The sequence below is a fragment of the Salmo salar genome, chromosome ssa17 (genome assembly GCF_905237065.1).
Source record: "Salmo salar chromosome ssa17, Ssal_v3.1, whole genome shotgun sequence".
Taxonomy (NCBI): domain Eukaryota; kingdom Metazoa; phylum Chordata; class Actinopteri; order Salmoniformes; family Salmonidae; genus Salmo; species Salmo salar.
The window spans coordinates 255630-268713 of NC_059458.1; the positions used below are offsets into that span (position 1 = coordinate 255630).

Here is a 13084-nt window from a genome sequence, read left to right on the forward strand (position 1 = left end):
ATACAGGTCGCAGTGGTGGGTAGTATATGGGCCTTTGGTGACAAAACAGATGGCACTTACATTTATAAATGACATTTATTTTGATACTTAAGTATATATAAAATCAAATACTTTTAGACTTTTACTCAAGTAGTATTTTACTGGGTGACTTTCACTTGAGTCATTTTCCATTAACTGATTAGGAACCCTACTCGGTCCAAAACAAAGAAATACAAAAACATAGAAAAAGGAACATAGAACTCCCACCCAATGTAACACCCTGGCCTAACCAAAATAAAGAACAAAAAAACCCTCTCTATGGCCAGGGCGTTACACAGATGCTGGCTTGTGGAAATAAAAGGTGTTCCCAGATGGAATGACCTTGTAGAGCACAGCAATTGGTTTTTCATTGCTGTGTGACGTGAGTGTAGGAGCATGTTTATTTCAAGTGGAGTAGGAACCCTTTTCTGCAGCCCTGTGATTTACGGCTGCAACTCTAATCAAGGCCACCTGTCAATAACAGTGAGGAATTAGTTAGAAACCTAAACAGAAACCCTATCCCATCCCCTTGTATTGTAAGTGTCCAATTTGTGTCACCATTTAGCCTAAGCCTATTGCTATTCCAGTCGGGGAGAGGTTAAAGAGGTTGACTGTTTAAACTTTAATATTGCACATCACCGGCTAACCCCTTGGGTCACCTGGTGTTCAATACACACACACAAATCTAATTTCGTTCTCCCGGCTCTCTTTAGCTTCTGAGGTCAACACTCACTCCCACCCCTGCCCACTGCTTCTCTCCTTTCCTCTTCCCTTCACTTCCTCTCTCCCATCCTCCCACTAACCTCTCTCTCTCACTCCCACCATTTTCACTTACTCTCTTCCTAAATGTTGAGGTGATCTTTTACTAAGCAGGCCTTTTGGGCTGAGGTTGGTGTGTCCCTGTATGGATGTGCACCTTCTCTCTCCCTGTGTTATTGTCCTGCCCTGAGGTGACCTTTAATACCCTAGGATCGCCTGTTGAAAATAGAGACTGACTCAATGTGTCCCCTGCCCCATAGGCCCCAACCTCATCTGCCTTCTCTGACCTTTCGTCACTTCACTTTTTTAATTAAAGGGCAATTCCATTCTGAGACTGATTTTTCACTTTAGAATGTTTGCCATGTTTATCAAGCCAATGCTTGATAAGTTAAACAAACCATACAACTATATGCACAAAGGTGACTTTTTACAATTTCCACAGATAATTCTACAAAAAATGTTTTACTTCAACAACAGTGAAGATGCGAAGTTTAGTAACAAAATGACAGTTTGTGCTGTTTTTTCTGTGGAAATTGTTATGTCATTGCAATGTAATCATTATTATACTTTTTTTTACCTGAGCAAGTCAGTTAAGAACAAAATCTTATTTACATTGATGGCCAATTGTGCACCGCCCAATCACGTCCGGTTGTGATATAGCTGGCTTCGAACTAGGGTGTCTGTGGTGACGCGTCTAGCACTGAGATGCAGTGCCTTAGACCGCTGCGCCACTCTGGAGCACTCTTTGGTTTTAGTTTGACATACATTTTAAAATGGAAAATCGGAGTCTCTGCTGCATTCTGTTACCATGGAATTGCCCAAAAGATATTGAATCATCCCTTTCAGGTTGTGGATTTGATTCACCTGCCCTGTAGGAGACATGAGGTGATATTGGGGAAAACATCCACCAGATCCCAACTTCCCTTCTCTTCCTGTACACCCAGTACTGCTGCTGTCCCCCACTCTTTCTCCTGTGTGTCTGTAGGTGTGATGTGCATAATATGGATGTGGTGTAGGGAAGCAGAGCTTCCTAATTGCAGTCTTTTTTCATTGCTAAGCAGATGTTAATGCCTTCTAGAGATGTAGCCTGCTATCAAACATTCCAGGGATCTCGCCTGGTCTTTTCCATTAAATATTGAGCGTGCTGTTCTTTCGATATTTTCCCGAAACATCTGGTTTTTTTAACACCACAAAGTCTGACTAGTTGCTATGGTGCACATTCTGCAGTATGATAGAAACTGACTTATTTAGCATATAGCATAAAGGCATGTGCATTTTGATCATATTGTTAGTCTATATTAGGAAGCAGAGGCAGTGCTTCCTTTCTAACCATAGTTTATTTTTCAATATATATATATATATATATACACTACTCAAAAAAATAAAGGGAACACTTAAACAACACAATGTAACTCCAAGTCAATCACACTTTTGTGAAATCAAACTGTCCACTTAGGAAGCAACACTGATTGACAATACATTTCAAATGCTGTTGTGCAAATGGAATAGACAACAGGTGGAAATTATAGGCAATTAGCAAGACACCCCCAATAAATGAGTGGTTCTGCAGGTGGGGACCAAAGACCACTTCTCAGTTCCTATGCTTCCTGGCTGATGTTTTGGTCACTTTTGAATGCTGGCGGTGCTTTCACTCTAGTGGTAGCATGAGACGGAGTCTACAACCCACACAAGTGGCTCAGGTAGTGCAGCTCATCCAGGATGGCACATCAATGCGAGCTGTGGCAAGAAGGTTTGCTGTGTCTGTCAGCGTAGTGTCCAGAGCATGGAGGCGCTACCAGGAGACAGGCCAGTACATCAGGAGACGTGGAGGAGGCTGTAGGAGGGCAACAACCCAGCAGCAGGACCGTTACCTCCGCCTTTGTGCAAGGAGGAGCAGGAGGAGCACTGCCAGAGCCCTGCAAAATGACCTCCAGCAGGCCACAAATGTGCATGTGTCTAGTCAAACGGTCAGAAACAGACTCCATGAGGGTGGTATGAGGGCCCGACGTCCACAGGTCGGGGTTGTGCTTACAGCCCAACACCGTGCAGGACGTTTGGTATTTGCCAGAGAACACCAAGATTGGCAAATTCGCCACTGGCGCCCTGTGCTCTTCACAGATGAAAGCAGGTTCACACTGAGCACGTGACAGACATGACAGAGTCTGGAGACGCCGTGGAGAACGTTCTGCTGCCTGCAACATCCTCCAGCATGACCGGTTTGGCGGTGGGTCAGTCATGGTGTGGGGTGGCATTTCTTTGGGGGCCGCACAGCCCTCCATGTGCTCGCCAGAGGTAGCCTGACTGCCATTAGGTACCGAGATGAGATCCTCAGACCCCTTGTGAGACCATATGCTGGTGCGGTTGGCCATGGGTTCCTCCTAATGCAAGACAATGCTAGACCTCATGTGGCTGGAGTGTGTCAGCAGTTCCTGCAAGAGGAAGGCATTGATGCTATGGACTGGCCCGCTCGTTCCCCAGACCTGAATCCAATTGAGCACATCTGGGACATCATGTCTCGCTCCATCCACCAACGCCACGTTGCACCACAGACTGTCCAGGAGTTGGCGGATGCTTTAGTCCAGGTCTGGGAGGAGATCCCTCAGGAGACCATCCGCCACCTCATCAGGAGCATGCCCAGACGTTGTAGGGGAGGTCATACAGGCACGTGGAGGCCACACACACTACTGAGCTTCATTTTGACTTGTTTTAAGGACATTACATCAAAGTTGGATCAGCCTGTAGTGTGGTTTTCCACTTTAATTTTGAGTGTGACTCCAAATCCAGACCTCCATGGGTTGATAAATTGGATTTCCATTGATTATTTTTGTGTGATTGTGTTGTCAGCACATTCAACTATGTAAAGAAAAAACTATTTAATAAGATTATTTCTTTCATTCAGATCTAGGATGTGTTGTTTATTTTTTCCATTTATTTTTTTGAGCAGTATATATATATATATATATATATATATGATGTAGCCAGAAATGACCTAATGATCAGGCTGTTACAGCATTCCTTAGAAATTGACTTTCTATACTACGGTCTCTTGCCTATTTTTCATTTATCTTAAATTTCGTATCCCAGTTATTAGCTTAAGTCTTTGATGACAAGTGGTCTGACTGTTGCATGTGTCCTGCAGGTAAGGTGGTGGCAGCTGGCTCTCTGTGAGATCGAGACAGACAAGGCTGTGGTTGCCCTGGAGTCCAACGATGATGGTGTCCTGGCCAAAATACTGGTGAGTGAACAGTGTGGGTGCGTGTGGCAGCTCTTTGGGCTTCCCGCCTCTATAATTGGCAGAACATCACTGATTTACATTTACATTTACATTTACATTTACATTTAAGTCATTTAGCAGACGCTCTTATCCAGAGCGACTTACAAATTGGTGCATTCACCTTATAATATCCAGTGGAACAACCACTTTACAATAGTGCATCTAAATCTTTTAAGGGGGGGTTAGAAGGATTACTTTATCCTATCCCAGGTATTCCTTAAAGAGGTGGGGTTTCAGGTGTCTCCGGAAGGTGGTGATTGACTCCGCTGTCCTGGCGTCGTGAGGGAGCTTGTTCCACCATTGGGGTGCCAGAGCAGTGAACAGTTTTGACTGGGCTGAGCGGGAACTGTGCTTCCTCAGAGGTAGGGAGGTGAGCAGGCCAGAGGTGGATGAACGCAGTGCCCTTGTTTGGGTGTAGGGCCTGATCAGAGCCTGAAGGTACGGAGGTGCCGTTCCCCTCACAGCTCCGTAGGCAAGCACCATGGTCTTGTAGCGGATGCGAGCTTCGACTGGAAGCCAGTGGAGAGAGTGGAGGAGCGGGGTGATGTGGAGAGAACTTGGGAAGGTTGAACACCAGACGGGCTGCGGCGTTCTGGATGAGTTGTAGGGGTTTAATGGCACAGGCAGGGGAGCCCAGCCTACAACGAGTTGCAGTAATCCAGACGGGAGATGACAAGTGCCTGGATTAGGACCTGCGCCGCTTCCTGTGTGAGGCAGGGTCGTACTCTGCGAATGTTGTAGAGCATGAACCTACAGGATCGGGTCACCGCCTTGATGTTAGTGGAGAACGACAGGGTGTTGTATAGGGTCACGCCGAGGCTCTTAGCACTCTGGGAGGAGGACACAAGGGAGTTGTCAACCGTGATGGCGAGATCATGGAACGGGCAGTCCTTCCCGGGAGGAAGAGCAGCTCCGTCTTGCCGAGGTTCAGCTTGAGGTGGTGATCCGTCATCCACACTGATATGTCTGCCAGACATGCAGAGATGCAATTCGCCACCTGGTTGTCAGAAGGGGGAAAGGAGAAGATTAATTGTGTGTCATCTGCATAGCAATGATATGAGAGACCATGTGAGGATATGACAGAGCCAAGTGACTTGGTGTATAGCGAGAATAGGAGTGGTCCTAGAACAGAGCCCTGGGGGACACCAGTGGTGAGAGCACGTGGTGCGGAGACAGATTCTCGCCACGCCACCTGGTAGGAGCGACCTGTCAGGTAGGACGCAATCCAAGCGTGGGCCGCGCCGGAGATGCCCAGCTCGGAGAGGAGGATCTGATGGTTCACAGTATCAAAGGCAGCAGATAGGTCTAGAAGGATGAGAGCAGAGGAGAGAGAGTTAGCTTTAGCAGTGCGGAGAGCCTCCGTGACACAGAGAAGAGCAGTCTCAGTTGAATGCCCAGTCTTGAAACCTGACTGATTAGGATCAAGAAGGTCATTCTGAGAGAGATAGCAAGAGAGCTGGCCAAGGACGGCACGTTCAAGAGTTTTGGAGAGAAAGGAAAGAAGGGATACTGGTCTGTAGTTGTTGACATCGGAGGGATCGAGTGTAGGTTTTTTTCAGAAGGGGTGCAACTCTCGCTCTCTTGAAGACGGAAGGGACGTAGCCAGCGGTCAAGGATGAGTTGATGAGCGAGGTGAGGTAGGGGAGAAGGTCTCCGGAAACGGTCTGGAGAAGAGAGGAGGGGATAGGGTCAAGTGGGCAGGTTGTTGGGCGGCCGGCCGTCACAAGACGCAAAATTTCATCTGGAGAGAGAGGGGAGAAAGAGGTCAAAGCACAGGGTAGGGCAGTGTGAGCAGGACCAGCGGTGTCGTTTGACTTAGCAAACGAGGATCGGATGTCGTCAACCATCCGCAGAGAGGGAGGAGGGGGGAGGGGGAGGAGGATTCAGGAGGGAGGAGAAGGTAGCAAAGAGCTTCCTAGGGTTAGAGGCAGATGCTTGGAGTTTAGAGTGGTAGAAAGTGGCTTTAGCAGCAGAGACAGAAGAGGAAAATGTAGAGAGGAGGGAGTGAAAGGATGCCAGGTCCGCAGGGAGACGAGTTTTCCTCCATTTCCGCTCGGCTGCCCGGAGCCCTGTTCTGTGAGCTCGCAGTGAGTCGTCGAGCCACGGAGCAGGAGGGGAGGACCGAGCCGGCCTGGAGGGTAGGGGACAGAGGAAATCAAAGGATGCAGAGAGGGAGGAGAGGAGGGTTGAGGAGGCAGAGTCAGGAGATAGGTTGGAGAAGGTTTGAGCAGATAGAAGAGATGATAGGATGGAAGAGGAGAGAGTAGCGGGAGAGAGAGAGCGAAGGTTGGGACGGCGCAGTACCATCCGAGTAGGGGCAGAGTGAGAAGTGTTGGATGAGAGCGAGAGGGAAAAGGATACAAGGTAGTGGTCGGAGACTTGGAGGGGAGTTGCAATGAGATTAGTGGAAGAACAGCATCTAGTAAAGATGAGGTCAAGCGTATTGCCTGCCTTGTGAGTAGGGGGGGAAGGTGAGAGGGTGAGGTCAAAAGAGGAGAGGAGTGGAAAGAAGGAGGCAGAGAGGAATGAGTCAAAGGTAGACGTGGGGAGGTTAAAGTCACCCAGAACTGTGAGAGGTGAGCCATCCTCAGGAAAGGAACTTATCAAGGCGTCAAGCTCATTGATGAACTCTCCAAGGGAACCTGGAGGGCGATAAATGATAAGGATGTTAAGCTTGAAAGGGCTGGTAACTGTGACGATGGGTCAGGGGAGAAAGAGAGAATGTCCACTTGGGAGAGATGAGGATTCCAGTGCCACCACCCCGCTGGCTCGATGCTCTAGGGGTATGCGAGAACACGTAGGCAGACGAGGAGAGAGCAGTAGGAGTAGCAGTGTTATCTGTGGTAATCCATGTTTCCGTCAGCGCCAGGAAGTCTAGGGACTGGAGGGTAGCATAGGCTGAGATGAACTCAGCCTTGTTGGCCGCAGACCGGCAGTTCCAGAGGCTGCCGGAGACTTGATGAGGTGTGCTTCATGACAACTCTCTCTCTCTCTCTTACTGTTTCTCTCCCTCTGTTAAAAGCGGAAATATTAATGGTTTTAACAAAAACTGACAGATCAACTGTCTCTCATTAACACTGTGCCACATGTTCGTCCCTCCAAACAGTGTGATGAAAGTCGTTTATCATCTGCTGTCAGATCGATCTGGCAGAGATGGAAAGCACCTTCTATTACATCCTAACAAGAGAGAGGATGTTGATGGGAACTCAGTGTGGTACTGCTATGGCTGGAATACGCTCCCTCCTTTCCTCCATCCTCTTCATTATCAGAGCTAAATGATCCAGCAGCCATAATAACTTATTTGTTGCCCTTTTAAGTGGAACCCAGCATTCATCAACTAGTTAGGTGACCCTGATTATACACACGCACACACCCATGCCTGTCTTAAAGCTGATGTCATTGTCCCCCCCAGTCAGTCATCCGACCAGTGAGTGTCACATCATTCAGAGCAGTATCCTACTGGCAATTAGCAGTGTAAACCAGGCCGCTTAGCACAGCGCAGCATGCCCATATTGTTTTAGCGGTTCAGGTGTTGTCTATGAGTGTACCCTAAATAAAGAGCGGATATGGAGCTGGTCTACTCTACCACATGTATATTGGAATTACTTAGATCTTCCAATAGGATGGACTAGACCAAGTTATCACTAACAGCAGGGGAAGTGATCTCTCTCATGTATGTACTTTCAATTATTATAATTTGTCTCTCCCTCGGTCATGGCTATAAGGGATCAAGCTTTTGTCAATTTAACGCAGATTTGACATTTCGTAGCAGGTTAGAAGAACTTAAGCAGCAGGTTTTTTATTTATTTTTATTTCACTTTTATTTAACCAGGTAGGCCAGTTTTGAACAAGTTCTCATTTACAACTGCGACCTGGCCAAGATAAAGCAAAGTACTGGGACAAAAACAACACAGAGTTACACATGGGAAACAAAAGTACAGTCAACAACACAATAGAAAAGGTCTATGTATAGTGTGCGCAAATGTAGTAAGATTAGGGAGGTAAGGCAATTAATAGGCTATAGTTGTGAAATAATTACAATTTAGCATTAACACTGGAGTGATAGATGTGCAGATGACGATGTGCAACAAGAGATGCAAAAGAGCAACACATTTTTTAGGAGGTTAGGAGAACTTAACCTCTATGGGCTAGGTGGGACGCTAGCGTGCCACCCGTGGTGCACTCCATCAACAGCAGGTGCATTTCAAGAGCGGCAAATTTGAATCCAAATAAATGTCAAAATTCTAATTTTTCTAAAATACAACTATTTTACACCATTTGAAAGATAAACATCTCCTTAATCTAACCACGTTTTACGATTTCAAAAAGGTTTTACGGCGAAAGCATAAATTTAGAGTATGTTAGGACAGTACATTTACAAGAGTTGTGTGTAATGTTTTGTCAAGTCAAAGACAGGGTCACCAAAACCATAAAACCAGCTAAAATGATGCACTAACCTTTTACAATCTCCATCAGATGACACTCCTAGGACATTATGTTAGACAATGCATGCATTTTTAGTTCTATCAAGTTCATATTTATATCCAAAAACAGCGTTTTACTATGGCATTGATGTTGAGGAAATCGTTTCCCTCCAATAACCGGCAGTCAAGTCAGCGTCACAAATTAAATAATTAAAATTAGAAAACATTGGTAAAATATTATATTGTCATTTAAAGAATTATAGATTTACATCTCTTGAACGCAATCAACTTGCCAGATTTAAAAATAACCTTACTGGGAAATCACACTTTGCAATAATCTGAGCACTGCGCCCAGAAAAATACGCGTTGCGATACAGACTAGACGTCATGTTGGGGAGATCTAAAATCGAAAATACTATGTAAATAATCCATTACCTTTGATTCTCTTCATCAGATGTCACTTCCAGGTATCACAGGTCCATAACGAATGTAGTTTTGTTCAAAAAAGCTCATCATTTATGTCCAAAAATCTCCGTCTTGTTAGCACATGATCTAAGCCAGCCGGACTTCTCGTCATGAACGAGGGGAAAAATATATTTACGTTCGTTCAAACATGTCAAACGTTGTATAGCATAAATCATTAGGGCCTTTTTAACCAGAACATGAATAATATTCAAGGTGGACGAATGCATACTCTTTATAACGTATTGGAACGAGGGTACCCAACATGAACTCGCGCGCCAGGTGTCTAATGGGACATCATCGTTCCATGGCTCTTGTTCGGTCAGATCTCCCTCCAGAAGACTCAAAACACTTTGTAAAGGCTGGTGACATCTAGTGGAAGCAATAGGAAGTGCCAAAATATTCCTCAGCCCCTGTGTTTTTCAATGGGATAGGTTTAAAGTCAATACAACACATCAGGTATCCACTTCCTGTCAGAAAATGTCTCAGGGTTTTGCCTGCCAAATGAGTTCTGTTATACTCACAGACACCATTCAAACAGTTTTAGAAACTTTAGAGTGTTTTCTATCCATATATAATAAGTATATGCATATTCTAGTTACTGGGTAGGATTAGTAACCAGATTAAATCGGGTACATTTTTTTATCCAGACGTGCAAATGCTGCCCCCTAGCCCTAACAGGTTAAGCAGCAGATTAGGAGAACTTAAGCAGCAGGTTAGGAGAACTTAAGCAGCAGGTTAGGAAAAGGGTTATCTAAAATTCTCTCGCTCTCGTTGTAGGTCTGTCTTTTTTAGCCCTTGCTCTATTCCTGTATTGCTCATTCTCTCTCACCCTCATTTTGTATTTTTTATTGCTTTATCTTAATCTCCCCATTTCCATGGCAACGGTCTAGGAGTTGGGGGTAGGGGCTTAGGAGGACTGGGAGCTGGCAGAAAGAGAGAGACGCAGTGAATTAGATAAGCCCCCCCAGGCTCAGACAGTATCCAGATCATCACCCCACTCCACTCCTGAAAAACCCACCCATGAACAACACACTCCAGGCCCAACCTCTAGTGGGCGTGTTGGAGAGGAAGCATACCAGTCTCTTGGTGTGTGTGTTTGTGTGTGAGGGATTTGTTTCTTGGTTGTGTGGGGCAGGGACAGTATGGTCTCTCTTTTCTGTAGGTCATATCAGAGATTTGCCCACAGTGAGTGTAGTATGGTGGTCTCTAAGCATGTACCCACTAGGATTCTAATTTAGCAGCCAGTTTAATGTGCAGCCTGTGGGGATAGGACAGGTTATGGGCTAGTCAGGTTGCCTGCAGAGCTCTACTGGGGATATTTATGAGGGTCAGGCCTTGCTGCATCCTTCAACCTAGCTCCTCTGGCTCCACAGGCTAAATATCTGGTGCCTAATTTATAAATATTGTGTGGATACTATTCTAAAATACTACTTTCAAACAGAATTTAGGATGTTTGTAAGTATAGAAAAAGTGTGATATATCGAACAGTCTTACAGGCATCATATGTACACCGGTAGGAGATAACCGACCATAAATGTTCTCAGCATCAGTGCTTGTGTCACGCTCTGACCTAGAGAGCTGTTTTTTTCTGTTTAGTTAGGTCAGGGTGTGATAGAGGGTGGGCATTCTATGTTTGTATTTCTATGTTTTGGCCGGGTATGGTTTCCAATCGGAGGCAGCTGTCTATCGTTGTCTCTGATTGGAAGCCATACTTAGGCAGCCTTTTTTCCTTTAGTTTTTGTGGGAAGTTGTTCTCCGTTTACTTCTATGTTGCCTGATGGAACTGTTTGCTGTCATTTTGTTTCTTTTGTATAAGTGTTGGTTTTTCATTAAAATATATTATGAGCACGCAACACGCTGCGCTTTGGTCTCCTCTATACGACGCCCGTGACAGCTTGTGCACGACCTTGGCGATATGAATTTTGTAAACGCTCCTAATTAACCATATATAGTCAATTATCCTTTTAAAGGCCACGGGGAATATACATTGCCATGAAATAAAACTGCACAACCAAGAAAAGTGAAGAAAACAATATAGTTTTCTGATGCTGAAATAGAGGTGGTGGTGTCAGAGATTGAGTACAACCAAAAGGTTTTATTTGGCTCGCCCAGTTGTGGCTTGACCTGGAAAAATAAAAACATTGCTACGAAGAGAACCATTTGGACAATTCAAGTTGCTTTAGCAATGGCAAATATTATACACTTAAAATGAATAGGCAACACTCACCAATAAGCTATCCATCCTCAACAGCTCCCCTCCCGTAGGCGATAGTCCAACATTGCAGTTCTGCAGAATGAACGAGTCATGCGTGCCACCAAAAATACCTGCACATTAATTAAGAGCGGAAGCCTTTTCTGTTCACATATTTCAACTTGTTTGGGGATGGTACTTTTATGGCGATGTGGGTGCTGTGCTGTCTATTGCTCCGTTCGGATTTGGGACTGATGGAAAAGAAACACCTGTTGATGTTAACCTGTTGTGCGATAGTGTATGAAATTGTATGTTAGTTTGTTTCGATGATGATTGCATCCAAAACATTGGTTTATTGAGGGCTGTGAGACATGTTCACAATGGAAATAAAATACAATCCAAAAACAATTTTAATTATTACTCTCACAATTTCACACATTTTCAAAATAGATTTTCCCGCTCTGCACTTGACAAACAGTTCCCTTATTCCACCACTTGTTGTACGCATGGTATGGCTGTGCATAAAGTTACACACACTCTCAAGCATATTGACAAATCTAGCACTTTGCCACGCATGGTTTACACACAGATTTGTGCCTATGCATGATTGATAAATGAGACCCCAGGAGAAGGGGATGTTACTCATAGAGGAAGTGGGGTACGCACCAACACCGATTACAGAACCACTACCCCACCCTCTACCCTGACCGTATGGCTTCAATTTGAAAATCTGATCATGATGCAATCAATCACACCACTACACACACATACTGGCTAAAACACAACTAGTATTACTGTGAACCTACAATATGCATGAACACACAAAAGGCTGATATGGCACATGTAGCGATCCCCCACACATTGATTGATGGGTGGATGAAGGGCAGGTAGGGGGGGCCTGGATTGAGAGATGGATTGATACTGTGGATAGAATGTATGTCAACGCTTAGCCATCGAGATTACCAGTGGCGAGATGGATAGATGAATAAATGGAGGTAGAAGTGCAAGAAGAAGGAAAGGCTAGATGAAGATATCTGACATGGTCCACAGTGCTTACATGACAACAACCATCATGTAATATATCACTCTCTGCTTCCTCCCTCTATCCCTACACACTTTGTCAGGATACTGTTATTTTAGGATAGATTAATCTAAATTGATTGGACTTGTTGGCTATGACACACATTCATACTACACACACATCACAACTGCTGCTACCAGGCTAGTATTATACTGATCAATTTATACACTTGCCCCCTTCCCCCCCTTCCCCCAATACATTGCCTTTTAGTTTATGTTTTAGTTCATGTTGTATTCTTATTTTTTGTTGTTGCATTGTTGAGAAGGAACATGCAAGTAAGCATTTCTTTGGACGATGTATACCATGCATATCCCGTAAATACGACTAATAAAACTTGAAACTTGATGTCTCAACTGACAACTTCCCTGCACTGTAACTGGCCAAAGCCTAATGGAGCCCATCATTTGAGATATAGCTATAGTGTTGAGTGATCCCAATGATGGTTTCATTGGGCTACTTTTTCCCCTCTTTGATCTGGTGAGAATGTGACCCACAGGGTAAAACAAAAAGGGACAATTTCACAATATAGCCTACAGCTATTCCCTCCCTGTCAGTGTAAGTCATGTGCACATTAGAATTGGCTTTAAAGCTTGGCCCAAAAGGAATGACTAACATTGATTCCCATTAATCCCACCTCCTTTTGATCCTATTACAGCTTTTCCCTCCTGGTTGTCTAATCTTTGTGGCGCCCCAGGTGAGAGACCGAGACAGACGGATCAGTGGCTCAGTGACCAGCCAGTTCCTGTGTACGGTATTGTGTGTACCATTTTAAAGGGTCAATCTGCAGTTGCTACATACATTTTTTAACTAATTAATTAATGTATTCATTGATTCTTGAAGAATATAACTATAAATGCCGAATGTACTTCGTT

General features: G+C 44.8%; 1 pseudogene; it reads left to right on the plus strand.

Annotated features, from left to right (window-relative positions):
* Positions 1–13084, plus strand: part of LOC106561339 (pyruvate dehydrogenase protein X component, mitochondrial-like) — a 51336-nt pseudogene that overhangs the window by 17870 nt on the left and 20382 nt on the right.